The sequence below is a fragment of the Scyliorhinus torazame genome, chromosome 1 (genome assembly GCF_047496885.1).
Source record: "Scyliorhinus torazame isolate Kashiwa2021f chromosome 1, sScyTor2.1, whole genome shotgun sequence".
NCBI lineage: Eukaryota > Metazoa > Chordata > Chondrichthyes > Carcharhiniformes > Scyliorhinidae > Scyliorhinus > Scyliorhinus torazame.
This window is the reverse complement of record NC_092707.1, coordinates 370676592-370690310: the sequence shown is the minus strand read 5'-3', so window position 1 is coordinate 370690310 and position 13719 is coordinate 370676592. Positions and strand designations below refer to the sequence as shown.

The 13719-nt window shown below is 51.3% G+C and overlaps 1 protein-coding gene across 1 annotated transcript in view; it reads left to right on the top strand.

Moving 5' to 3' along the window:
- Positions 1-13719, top strand: part of LOC140426522 (WD repeat-containing protein 64-like) — a 227758-nt gene that overhangs the window by 64834 nt on the left and 149205 nt on the right. The gene's annotated exons all lie outside the window — the stretch shown is intronic.

The following is a 13719-nucleotide window of genomic DNA, read 5'->3' as shown; positions in this document are numbered from 1 at the left end:
CATATGTTTCCACTTACCTGAAAAATGACAGTCATATATGTGCAGTCCAATAACATGCTGTGCAGGTGCTTTTAAGCAGGTGAGGGTCGGATCTCTGCTGTTTAGTGAGAGGAAGATCCGACCTTGCTGTCTCAGCAGCACCAGAACTCAGTGGTGGGCACTCCGGGTGCTGCAAGGAGGCCATGGGAAAGATCATTGGATCCCGGACGAAGGTAATTTTAGTGCTTTTAGGGTAGGAAGTGATGCACAATCAATTACCACAGAAGCGAGATTGTAGAGCAATTGAAGGCTTTATTACACCAGATGCTTCCCCAGCAGCGCAGTATCAGAATGGCTGCAGCCAGGGAAAGCACAGACCTTTATACTCCGGCCTGCTGGGCGGGACCAGCAGGCAGAGCTCTACTAAGGAACCTCTAATATGAGGTACCTCCAATATAAGTATCATAATACCCTTAATATAGAATACCCTCAATACAGACTACCACAGGAAGGGATTGTAGAACCTAGGGTCAGTATGAGGATGGTGGGAGGCAGGTTTTGAAGACCAGGTTGGGAAGAACAATGTGGCGGTAACATTTTACAGGGAGGGGGCAGGTTGCAAAGGGCTACATCAAGAGGTGCAACCCCCCCCCCCCCCCCCAACGCTTACTTCCTGCATTTTCCACACAGTTATTTAAAAAGCAGCCTTCTAAATCTCGCATGTCTGCCACTGGTGACCGTTTAATGGCCTGGGCAGTGTATTATTCAGATCAATTGACTTGTCAACAGGTTCAACACCCACCTACCTACTGTATAATGGGACCAGGTCAAGGATGGGTGGGCTCACCACCGGTCATATCTTCTGTGCCCCATCGTCAAAAACATCTCCAGCAGGGGGCTGTAAGATCCAGCCTACTGTGTATATGGGAAGAAACAAATAATATCCAACTACCTACACACTGCAGATTCAAATGTTTGAAAAGCTTTCTGCTTTTTATTCGAGTTAGGCTCATAGAACATAGAACATTACAGCGCAGTACAGGCCCTTCGGCCCTCGATGTTGCGCCGACCTGTGAAACCACTCTAAAGCCCATCTACACTATTCCCTTATTGTCCATATGTCTATCCAATGACCATTTGAATGTCTTTAGAGTTGGCGAGTCCACTACTGTTGCAGGCAGGGCATTCCACGCCCTTACTACTCTCTGAGTAAAGAACCTACCTCTGACATCTGTCTTATATCTATCTCCCCTAAATTTAAAGGTATGTCCCCTCGTCCTAGACATCACCAACCGAGGAAAAAGGCTCTCACTGTCCACCCTATCCAATCCTCTGATCATCTTGTATGCCTCAATTAAGTCACCTCTTAACGTTCTTCTCTCTAACGAAAACAGCCTCAAGTCCCTCAGCCTTTCCTCATAAGATCTTCCCTCCATACCAGGCAACATTCTGGTAAATCTCCTCTGCACCCTTTCCAATGCTTCCACATCCTTCCTATAATGCGGCCACCAGAATTGCACGCAATACTCCAAATGCGGCCGCACCACAGTGTTCATTAGCTGCAACATGACCTCATGGCTCCTAAACTCAATCCCTCTACCAATAAAAGCTAACACACCGTATGCCTTCTTTTAAAAAAAAATTCTCCTTTTTCACATTTTCTCCCACATTTACACCCATCAACAAGTCAGCAAGATACGTCAATCCCCATAATAACCACGATCCCATCCGCCCACCAACCCCCAAACCTCAGCCCACATGTTTACATAAACAAATGACAAAAAGGAATCAGGGATTACCCATAGTCACCCTTAATCTACACAACCCCCCTCCCCCCACAACCCCCCCCCCCCACCCCACCCACCCCCCCAACTAATGTTCGATGTTATCCAGTTCTTGAAAGTGCATAATAAATAGTGCCCATGACTTGTAGAACCCCTCCGAGCTTCCCCTCAGTTTGAACTTAACCTTCTCAAGGGTCAAGTATTCCAACAGGTCCCCCCGCCACGCCAGAGCACAGGGTGGAGAGGCTGCTCTCCATCCCAGCAGGATCCGCCTTCGGGCGATCAACAAGGCGAAGGCTATGATATCTGCCTCCGCTCCCGTTTCCAACCCTGGCTGGTCCGACACCCCGAATATGGCCTCCTGGGGACCGGGGTCCAGTTTCACACGCACTACCTTGGAAATTACCTTAAACATCTCCTTCCAGTACTCCCCTAGCTTTGGACAGGACCAAAGCATATGAACATGATTCGGGCCCCCCCCCCCGCAACGCTCACACACATCCCCTACTCCTTCAAAAAATCGGCTGAACCTTGCCCTCGTGAGGTGCGCTCTATATACCACCTTCAGCTGTATCAGCCCAAACCTCGCACATGAGGTGGAGGCATTCACTCTCCGGAGCACCTCATACCAGCCCCCTTCCTCTATAACCTCTCCCAACTCTTCCTCCCACTTTGCTTTGATCCTTTCCAGTGGTGCCTTATCCTCTTCCAGAATAGCTGCGTACACCGCTGACACTGCCCCCTTCTCCAGTCCCCTTGTCGTCAACACCTCCTCCAGCAATGTGGAGGCCGGTTCCCGCTGGGAAGCTCTGTATCTCCTTCCTGGCAAAATCCCGAACCTGCATGTACCTAAATCCTTCTCCCTGCTCCAGCCCATACTTCGCTTCCAGCTCCCTCAATCCTGCAAATCGACCCTGAAGAAACAAATCTTTTAGCGACTTAATCCCCTTCTCTTCCCATTTCCGAAAACTTCCATCCCACCTTCCTGGCTCAAATCTGTGGTTCCCCCGAATCGGCATTTTCCTTGACCCTAAACCCAACCCGAAGTGTTGGCGAAACTGCCTCCAGATTTTCAATGAAGCTATTATTACCGGACTCCCTGAATATTTCCCCGGAGCACCGTACGCCTTCTTAACAACCCTCTCAACCTGGGTGGCAACTTTCAGGGATCTATGTACATGGACACCGAGCTCTCTCTGCTCATCCACACTGCCAAGAATCTTACCATTAGCCCAGTACTCAGTCTTCCTGTTATTCCTTCCAAAATGAATCACCTCACACTTTTCTGCATTAAACTCCATTTGCCACCTCTTAGCCCAGCGCTGCAGCTTATCTATGTCCCTATGTAACTTGTAACATCCGTCCGCACTGACCACAACTCCACCGACTTTAGTGTCATCTGCAAATTTACTCACCCATCCTTCTATGCCCTCCTCCAGGTCATTTATAAAAATGACAAACAGCAGAGGCCCCAAAACAGATCCTTGTGGTACACCACTAGTAACTGGACTCCAGTCTGAACATTTCCCATCAACCACCACCCTTTGTCTTCTTCCAGCTAGCCAATTTCTGATCCAAACTGCTAAATCACCCTGAATCCCATGCCTCCGTATTTTCTGCAGTAGCCTACCATGGGGAACATTATCAAACGCTTTACTGAAATCCATATACACCACATCAACTGCTTTACCCTCATCCACCTGTTTGGTCACCTTCTCAAAGAACTCTATAAGGTTTGTGAGGCACGACCTTCCCTTCACAAAACCGTGTTGACTATCTCTAATCAAATTATTCCTTTCCAGATGATTATACATCCTATCTCTTATAAACCTTTCCAAGATTTTTCCCACAACAGAAGTAAGGCTCACTGGTCTATAGTTACCTGAGTTGTCTCTACTCCCCTTCTTGAACAAGGGGACAACATTTGCTATCCTCCAGTGTTCAGGCACTATTCCTGTAGACAAAGATGACTTAAAGATCAAGGCCAAAGGCTCAGCAATCTCCTCCCTAGCTTCCCAGAGAATCCTAGGATAAATCCCATCCGGCCCAGGTGACTTATCTATTTTCACACTTTCCAGAATTGCTAACACCTCCTCCTTATGAACCTCAAGCCCTTCTAGTCTAGTAGCCTGAATCTCAGTATTCTCCTTGACAACATTGTCTTTTTCCTGTGTGAATACTGACGAAAAATATTCATTTAGCACCTCTCCTATCTCCTCAGACCCCAAGCACAACTTCCCACTACTGTCCTTGACTGGCCCTACTCTTACCCTAGTCATTCTTTTATTCCTGACATATCTATAGAAAGCTTTAGGGTTATCCTTGATCCTACCTGCCAAAGACTTCTCATATCCCCTCCTGGCTCTTTTTAGCTCTCTCTGTAGGTCCTTCCTAGCTAACTTGTAACTCTCGAGCGCCCTAACTGAACCTTCATGTCTCATCTTTTCATAAGTCTCCTTCTTCCTCTTGACAAGTGCTTTGACTGCTTTAGTAAACCATGGTTCCCTCACTCGACCACTTCCTCACTGCCTGACAGGTACATACTTATCAAGGACACGCAGTAGCTGTTCCTTGAACAAGCTCCACATTTCCATTGTGCCCATTCCCTGCAGTTTACCTCTCCATCCGATGTATCCTAAGTCTTGCCTCATCGCATCATAATTGCCTTTCCCCCAGATATAACTCTTGCCCTGCGGCATATACCTATTCCTTTCCATCACTAAAGTAAACGTAATCGAATTGTGGTCACTATCACCAAAGTGCTCACCTACCTCTAAATCTAACACCTGTCCTGGTTCATTACCCAGTACCAAATCCAATATGGCCTCGCTTCTCGTTGGCCTATCTACATAATGTGTCAGGAAACCCTCATGCACACATTGGACAAAAATGGACCCATCTAATGTACTCGAACTATTGCGTTTCCAATCAATATTTGGAAAGTTAAAGTCCCCCATAACAACTACCCTGTTGCTTTCGCTCCTATCCAGAATCATCTTTGCAATCCTCTCCTCTACATCTCTGGAACTTTTCGGAGGCTTATAGAAAACCCCTAGCAGGGTGACCTCTCCTTTCCTGTTTCTAACCTCAGCCCATACTACCTCAGTAGACGAGTCCTCATCAAACGTCCTTTCTGCCACCGTAATACTGTCCTTGACTTACAATGCCACCCCTCCCCCTCTTTTACCACCTTCCTTGAGCTTACTGAAATATCGAAATCCTGGCACCTGCAACAACCATTCCTGTCTCTGCTCTATCCATGTCTCCGAAATGGCCACAACATTGAAGTCCCAGGTACCAACCAATGCCGCAAGTTCACCCACCTTATTCCGGATGCTCCTGGCATTGAAGAAGACACACTTTAAACCACCTTCCTGCCTGCCGGTACACTCCTGCAACTTTGAAACCCTACTCATGACGTCACTACTCTCAACCTCCTGTATACTGGAGCTACAATTCAGGTTCCCAAGCCCCTGCTGAACTAGTTTAAACCCTCCCGAAGAGCATTAGCCAATTTCCCCCCCAGAATATTGGTACCCCTCTGGTCCAGGTGCAGACCATCCCATTTGTAGAGGTCCCACCGACCCCAGAATGAGCCCCAATTATCCAGAAATCTGAAACCCTCCCTCCTGCACCATCCCTGTAGCCACGTGTTCAACTCCTCTCCCTATTCCTCGTCTCGCTATCACGTGACACGGGTAACAACCCAGAGATAATAACTCTGTTTGTCCTAGATCTAAGTTTCCACCCTAGCTCCCTGAATTCCTGCCTTATATCCCCATCCCTTTTCCTACCTGTGTCGTTGGTACCTATGTGGACCACGACTTGGGGCTGCTCCCCTTCCCCCTTAAGGATCCCGAAAACACGATCCGAGACATCACGCACCCTGGCACCTGGGAGGCAACACACCAACCGTGAGTCTCTCTCGTTCCCACAGAATCTCCTATCTACCCCCTAACCATGGAGTCTCCAATGACCAATGCTCTACTCCTCTCCCCCCTTCCCTTCTGAGCAACAGGGACAGACTCTGTTCCAGAGACCTGTACCCCATGGCTTTACCCTGGTAAGTCCCCCACCCCCCAACTGTATCCAAAGCGGTATACTTGTTACTAAGGGGAACGGCCACAGGGGATCCCTGTACTGACTGCTTCCTCCCAGCCCCTCTCACCGTCACCCATCTATCTTTATTCTTCGGAGTAACTACATCCCTGAAGATTCTATCTATGACCAACTCTGCCTCCCGAATGATCCAAAGTTCATCCAACTCCAGCTCCAGTTCCCTAATGCGGTTTCTGAAGAGCTGGAGATGGGTGCACTTCCCACAGATGAAATCAGCAGGGACAAAACATTCTGCAGGAGGAACATTGCACTACCTTCCCTGTCATCCCCTCTAGATAAAAAAAAAGAAAGAAAGAGCTTACCTGTTATTCACTCCCCTTCTCAGCAAGCACTCACTCAGCAACCTCTGCGCCCCGCACGATAACACCTGAGGGAAAATAAATAAAAACTACTTACCAGTCACCAAACAATCCCTTACCTGCAGGTTGTGACATCACGGTTCAACTTTCCACTTCTACCTGCCCTCGAGCCTTCCTCTTGATCCTTACAATGGCCAATCAGCAGCTCCGCTCTACTGCCCTCTGCTGGATCACTTCATTCAAATCCAAATTATTGATTGTGTAAACACATTATTCACCATTCCTCCCTGCGCTGAAAATGTTGCTGCAGTTTAGGTCCATTTTGCCAGCCTTCACATGGTGGTGAGCCTGGACATTTGATCATACTGATTTATGTGTTGGTGTCCTTACAACACGTTTAACTTCCGTGCTGTGAGTAAAATTGTTCACTTCCAAAAACATTAACTTGATGACTTCCTCGGTGCTTCCTGTTTGTTAGCTGAGAAAATGGGGAAGGGTACAAGCTTCATATGCAATGGGCGGGATCTTCTGGCTGTTCACGGCAGTGAATTTTCCGGTCCCGTCGATGGCACACCCGCATTGCAAGTTTCCCGGTGAGGTGGGGTGGATTCAATGGGAAATCCCATTGACACGGCGGAACCAGGAGGTGCTATAGCCAGCCAGCGGCGGGTTGCCTCCTGCCGCTGGGAAACATGCCGTGGGAGGCCAGAGAATCTTGCCTAACATCTTTTTGCTGGGTTCCCTGGTCTGAATTCCATTATCAGACCTCAGCAGTCCTCCAGAGTGGAATCCTGTGGGAGCGACAGGGGTCTCAACGCTGGCAGGAGAACTGGTCAGACCCTTGCGTTACCTCTTTTTGGGTCAGCCTACCGTATCTTATGCCACTCAGGCAGCAGGCGTTCCACTGGGATCAACAACCCCAAGGTCGTCAGCACTTCTGTAGTTCTAATAATCTGTGAAAATCCCCTAGTCGCCACACTCCGACACCTGTTCGGGTACACTTAGCGAAAATTCGGAACGTCCAATTCACCTAACAGCACGTCTTTCAGGACTTGTCAGAAGAAAACGAGCACCCGGAGGAAACCCACGCAGACACGGGGAGGATATGCAGACTCCGCACAGACAGTGATCCCAGCCGGGAATCGAACCCGGGACCCTGGTGCTGTGAAGCAGCAGTGCTAACCAATGTGCTACCATGCCATCCCAGAACCACCACCGGGAAGGCTGCTGTTGGTACAACACGCATTGGATTGAGGATGAACCCTAGGCACAGGCGAGTGATGGCGCGAAGGGGGTCACAGTGTAAGGGCATCGGCAGCAAGGGCAGAATGATGACACTTAGGGGTCCTCTCCTACTCCTGGTGCCAGATCTTTCGATCAGGCAGAATAGCTATGCTTGCGGAACGCTCCTGGGAGCCTGCAAGCAATCACACCAGAGTTTGTTTATCATGCTCCCTGCATGTCAAGCAGCCCACCCTCTTCCACCTCCCACCGCTTGGTAAATGCCAGTGGTTGCAGGATGAAGCTCTTAGGCGGACATTAATGGAACATTTAAAGGGTCTCAGATGGTGGGGCTGGGGAGGAGGCTGTCCTCAGGCCTACCTTTCAGACTCAATCAGGGTGGAGGTGGGAAAGTGTTGTGCAGATTCCCAGTTGCCACACTCCTGCCTCATTACAACTCACTTTGTGACTCCTCAACGCCAGTCCAGCATCTACAAGGCACAAGTCAGGAGTGTGATGGAACACTCCCCACTTGATGAGCGCAGCTCTGACAACGCTCAAGAAGCTTGACACCATCCAGGACAAAGCAGCATGTTTGATTGGCACCCATTCCACGAACAATCACTTCCTCCACCATTGATGCACAGTGCCCACATCCCGTAAAAGAATAACAAAAGGGAGAGGTTGTACGATTGTGGTACCCAGGTTTCTTTTCATCTGTTGATGTGGGATGAATCTGCAAGAGGTTGATGTAAGTGTATAGCACCTTCACTGGCAGAGTGTGTAATTATAACGTGATAAATTACATTGGGTGCAATCTTCCCTAAATTGCACAGTGTTGGATTGGCCGTGAAATGCTGTGTGAAACTCGCTGGCTTCACAGCCGCCTTTCTTCACATCCGCCTTCTCTCGGATGATTTAATGGCACCCTGCACAATTTCAGAGTACTGGCGAGGATCACACAGCCAGCTGGAGGGGCGGGGCCAAAGCACCCCGAAAACGTTGGTATCTGAAATAAAAGGTACCCCATCTCAAAGTTAAATTTCAGGCCTCCCCCAACCCAATGGATATCGGGAACCTTCCCCCCCCCCCTCCCCCCCACACACATACCGCCCTAAGGACATCACCACTCTGGCATTAGGGGGATCATTCCCCAACCCCCACACACAGAAGGGGAACTCCCACCCGCAAGCTCCTCCTGATTCATAAGAGGGAGCTGCCCCACAACGCAGAGATGAGAACAACCCCTCCCCCCCCCCCCCCCCCCCATGGCCTCTTGGCATGGCCTCTTCCCAGTGCCCCTTGGAATTTTCCTTAATAGTTGCACTGCCAGGGTACTAGTAGGCAATGCCCTGGCATGTCCCTAACCATCCCGGGGCTACAGGCACCTCTGCCCCTCTGAAGTGGTCATCACAACTGTTTTCCCTTTTGAAAACCAGTAGCGATTCGCGCTGGCATGCTGTCATGTAACAGGGGTGGGGCGGAGGAAACATTGTGGGCAGACGTTATGATGTCAAACCCAATGATTAAATGTAATTTATGAAAATGTATAGAAATGTGGTTCACACCTTTTCACGGCCAGTTCAACACTCTGCAATTTGGGGTAGATTGCACCCGATGTAAACTGATCACATCACTAATGGAAGAGGGAAGATCTCAAACTGAGACCTCACTGCTGCAAATCCTCCTTTTGTCCGCTTACAAGATTTGGTGGCCATACAGGGTTTGCGCCTGTGGCTAAAGGGGTTGCTGGATTGTGTCCATGGTGTGAGATTCCTGGGCAATCTCTAGCTCAGATTTTCTAATCAATGAAAACTAAAATACGATGAATCTTTAATGCCATTGTTCAATGGAGTCTTAATTAAACTTAATTGTTCCTTCTTGTAATACATCCTGGGTAAAAGTGGTTGAGAGGTAACTTGAAGGACAATTGTGGTTTGAACTTCCATTGACCAAGTGTTTTTGACCCTGAAGGATTATAAAGGGGCCAACTCATAAAAAGGAAACTCCAGTTGGAAACCAACAGCATGCCGGTTGACAGCTGAAAGCTAAGTGCTTTAGAAGAGTCTCAAGAGGTACAAATGTGTATAGAGCTGAGACAAAATAGCCCGGTAGCAAGGCCATCATGTTTCCCTTACGTTAGTCAGGCACTAGCATTGAAATGCTGACAAACATCTGAACGGACAGAGATCTTGAGAGGCTGACCCAGCTTGGGTGGACAGATGGATAAATGAGTCATCTGCCCCAGTAACAGTGAGGGTAAAGATTGGGTTCAGCTGGTCTCACTGCAAACAGAATGTGTCAGAAGGGATCCCTGAGCTTGGCGATTATAGAGGCATTAAATGTTGTATTGACTGATGCAAAGATAGCCGAAACATGACCAGGGAGCAGCTGCATGGAGGTTGTGCTTCTACCCAGGATTAAATGTTTATACAGTTGTGTCTGGAGATTATTGCTCTGTGTGGTAGTATGTATTAGGGGTCATGTGGGACTGGAAGCCCTAATGTCATTGGCTGACAGATCCCGGGTCCTGGTTGGCCGTTGACCTCTAGCTCCGCCCTGAAGGCGGAGTATAAGAAGCCGGAGTGCTCCCCGCAGGCCATTCTACTATCGAGCTGCGGGGAACAGACACGCTTAATAAAGCCTCATCGACTTCACTCTATTCGTCTCTCGGAGTCTTTGTGCGCTACAATTTATTAAGCGTGCCTAAAAAGGACTATGGAGCTCAGGATCACCCCGGAATGCCTGAGGATCAGCCCCCACGCAGTGAATGCGGCAGCAGCCTTCAAGCACTGGCAGACTTGTTTCAAGGCCTACCTCAGAACGGCCACCGGCCGGGTCACAGAAGACCAAAAACTACAGGTCCTGCACTCGAGGTTAAGCACGGAGATTTTCTCCCTCATCGAAGACGCGGAGGATTTCCAGACGGCGTTCGCAGCACTAAAAAGTCTCTATGTCCGCCCAGTTAACCAAATCTACGCTCGCTACCAGCTCGCGACGAGACAGCAAAGTCCCGGAGAATCGATTGATGAATTCTACGCCGCGCTGCTGATTTTGGGACGAGCCTGCAGCTGCCCTTCGGTGAACGCAAATGAACACACGGACATGTTAATGCGCGATGCTTTTGTGGCAGGTATGAATTCCTCCCAAATCCGCCAAAGACTTCTAGAAAAAGAGTCGCTAGGACTCTCAGAGGCACGGGCCCTAGCAGCCTCCCTAGACGTGGCCGCGCGGAATACCCGCGCCTACGGCCCCGACCGCGCGGCAGCCCATTGGACTCCGTACGTACCCGTCGCGACAAACCCACCCCCCACCCCGGACACCCCACAGGCTTGCGCGGTCCAAACGCCAAGTCGCACCGGGGGCGCCCGCTGCTATTTCTGCGGCCAGGCGAAACACCCCCGGCAGCGCTGCCCGGCCCGCGCAGCAATCTGCAAGAGCTGCGGGAAAAAAGGCCATTTCGCGGTTGTGTGCCGGTCCCGCGAGGTTGCCGCTGTCCCGGGAGATCAGGGAGCCCTGCACGCCGCTTACGCTCCCCAACCCCCCCCCCCCCGTCCCCACGTATGACCCGCCGGCCCCAGAGATGAGGGAGCCCCGCGCTGTCCTAACGCTCCCCAACCCCCCCAGCGCCCCATGTGCGACCCGCAGACGCCGCCATTTTGGGTCCCGGCCACCACGAGGGGAGGAAGGGCGCCGCCATCTTGGACCACCCCAGACCTGTACGACGCATGGGGGCGGCCATTTTGTCCACCCCAGCCGCCATCTTGTGACCCCCCAGCCATGTGCGATGTATGGGGGCAGCCATTTTGTTCATCCCTGACGCCATCTTGGACGGCAACAACGGACCCCAGTGTCGACGGCTCCACGGGGTTCGAGGAAGACGCTCCACTACTACAACCATGTCTCGCTTCAATAACGCTCGATCAAGCTCGGCCCCGGACACTCCAGACGACGACGACAACGGTGCTAATAAACGGGCACGAGACACCATGCCTAGTCGACTCCGGGAGCACGGAGAGCTTTATCCACCCCGACACGGTAAGACGCTGTTCCTTGACCACCTATCCCAGCGCACAAAAGATTTCCCTAGCTGCAGGATCCCACTCCGTACAGATCAAAGGTTTCTGCATAGTTACCCTAACGGTGCAGGGGAGGGAGTTCAAAAACTACAAACTACACGTCCTTCCCCAACTCTGCGCCCCCACATTACTGGGATTAGATTTCCAGTGCAATCTACAGAGCCTAACGTTCAAATTCGGCGGCCCAATACCCCCACTCACTATCTGCGGCCTCGCAACCCTCAAGGTGCAACCCCCGTCCTTGTTTGCGAACCTCACCCCGGATTGCAAACCCGTCGCCACTAGGAGCAGACGGTACAGCGCCCAGGACCGGACCTTCATTCGGTCCGAAGTCCAGCGGCTACTAAAGGAAGGCATAATCCAGGCCAGCAATAGTCCCTGGAGAGCACAGGTGGTAGTAGTGAAGACAGGGGAGAAACAAAGGATGGTCATAGACTATAGCCAGACCATCAACAGGTACACACAACTAGACGCGTACCCTCTCCCCCGCATATCCGACATGGTCAATCGGATTGCCCAATATAAAGTCTTCTCCACCGTGGACCTCAAGTCCGCCTACCATCAGCTCCCCATCCGCCCAAGTGACCGCAAGTACACAGCCTTCGAGGCAGACGGGCGATTATACCATTTCCTAAGGGTCCCATTTGGCGTCACAAACGGGGTCTCGGTCTTCCAACGGGAAATGGACCGAATGGTTGATCAACATGGGTTGCGGGCCACGTTCCCATATCTCGACAATGTAACCATCTGCGGCCATGACCAGCAGGACCACGACTCCAACCTCCAAAAATTCCTCCAGACCGCCAAAGCCTTGAACCTCACGTACAACGAGGACAAGTGCGTTTTTAGCACCAACCGGCTAGCCATTCTGGGCTACGTAGTGCGCAATGGGATAATAGGCCCCGACCCCGAACGTATGCGCGCCCTCATGGAATTTCCCCTCCCGCACTGCTCAAAAGCCCTGAAACGCTGCCTGGGGTTTTTTTCATACTACGCCCAGTGGGTCCCCCAGTACGCAGACAAGGCCCGCCCCCTAATGCAGACCACGACCTTCCCTCTGTCGACAGAGGCTTGCCAGGCCTTCAGCCGCATCAAAGCGGATATCGCAAAGGCCACGATGCGCGCCATCGATGAGTCCCTCTCCTTCCAGGTCGAGAGCGACGCCTCCGACGTAGCTCTAGCGGCCACCCTTAACCAAGCGGGCAGACCCGTGGCCTTTTTCTCCTGAACCCTCCACGCTTCAGAAATCCGCCACTCCTCAGTGGAAAAGGAAGCCCAAGCCATAGTGGAAGCTGTGCGACACTGGAGGCATTACCTGGCCGGCAGGAGATTCACGCTCCTCACCGACCAACGGTCGGTAGCCTTCATGTTCGATAATGCACTGCGGGGCAAAATCAAAAACGACAAGATCTTAAGGTGGAGGATCGAGCTCTCCACCTTCAACTACGAGATCTTGTATCGTCCCGGAAAGCTGAACGAGCCGTCCGATGCCCTATCCCGCGGCACATGTGCCAACTCACAAATTAACCGCCTCCAAACCCTCCACGAGGACCTCAGCCACCCGGGGGTCTCTCGGTTTTTCCACTTTATCAAGTCCCGCAACCTCCCATACTCTTTAGAGGAGGTCCATACAGTCACAAGGGACTGCCACATCTGCGCAGAATGCAAACCGCGTTTTTTCAGGCCGGATGGTGCGCACCTGATTAAGGCTTCCCGCCCCTTTGAACGCCTTAGTCTGGATTTCAAAGGGCCCCTCCCCTCCACCGACCGCAACACATACTTCCTTAATGTGGTGGACGAGTACTCCCGCTTCCCATTCGCCATCCCCTGCTCTTACATGACCGCGGCCACAGTCATTAAAGCCCTGAACACCATCTTCACACTGTTCGGTTGCCCCGCATACGTCCACAGCGACAGGGGGTTCTCTTTCATGAGTGACGAGCTGCGCCAGTTCCTGCTCAGCAAGGGCATAGCCTCAAGCAGGACGACCAGCTATAACCCCCGGGGGAACGGGCAAGTAGAGAGAGAGAACGGCACGGTCTGGAAGACCGTCCTACTGGCCCTACGGTCCAGGGACCTCCCAGTTTCACGGTGGCAGTAGGTCCTCCCGGACGCTCTCCACTCCATCCGGTCGCTATTATGTACGAGCACTAATCAAACGCCTCATGAGCGTCTCCTTGTCTTCCCTAGGAAGTCCTCCTCTGGAACGTCGCTGCCGACCTGGCTGGCGGCCCCAGG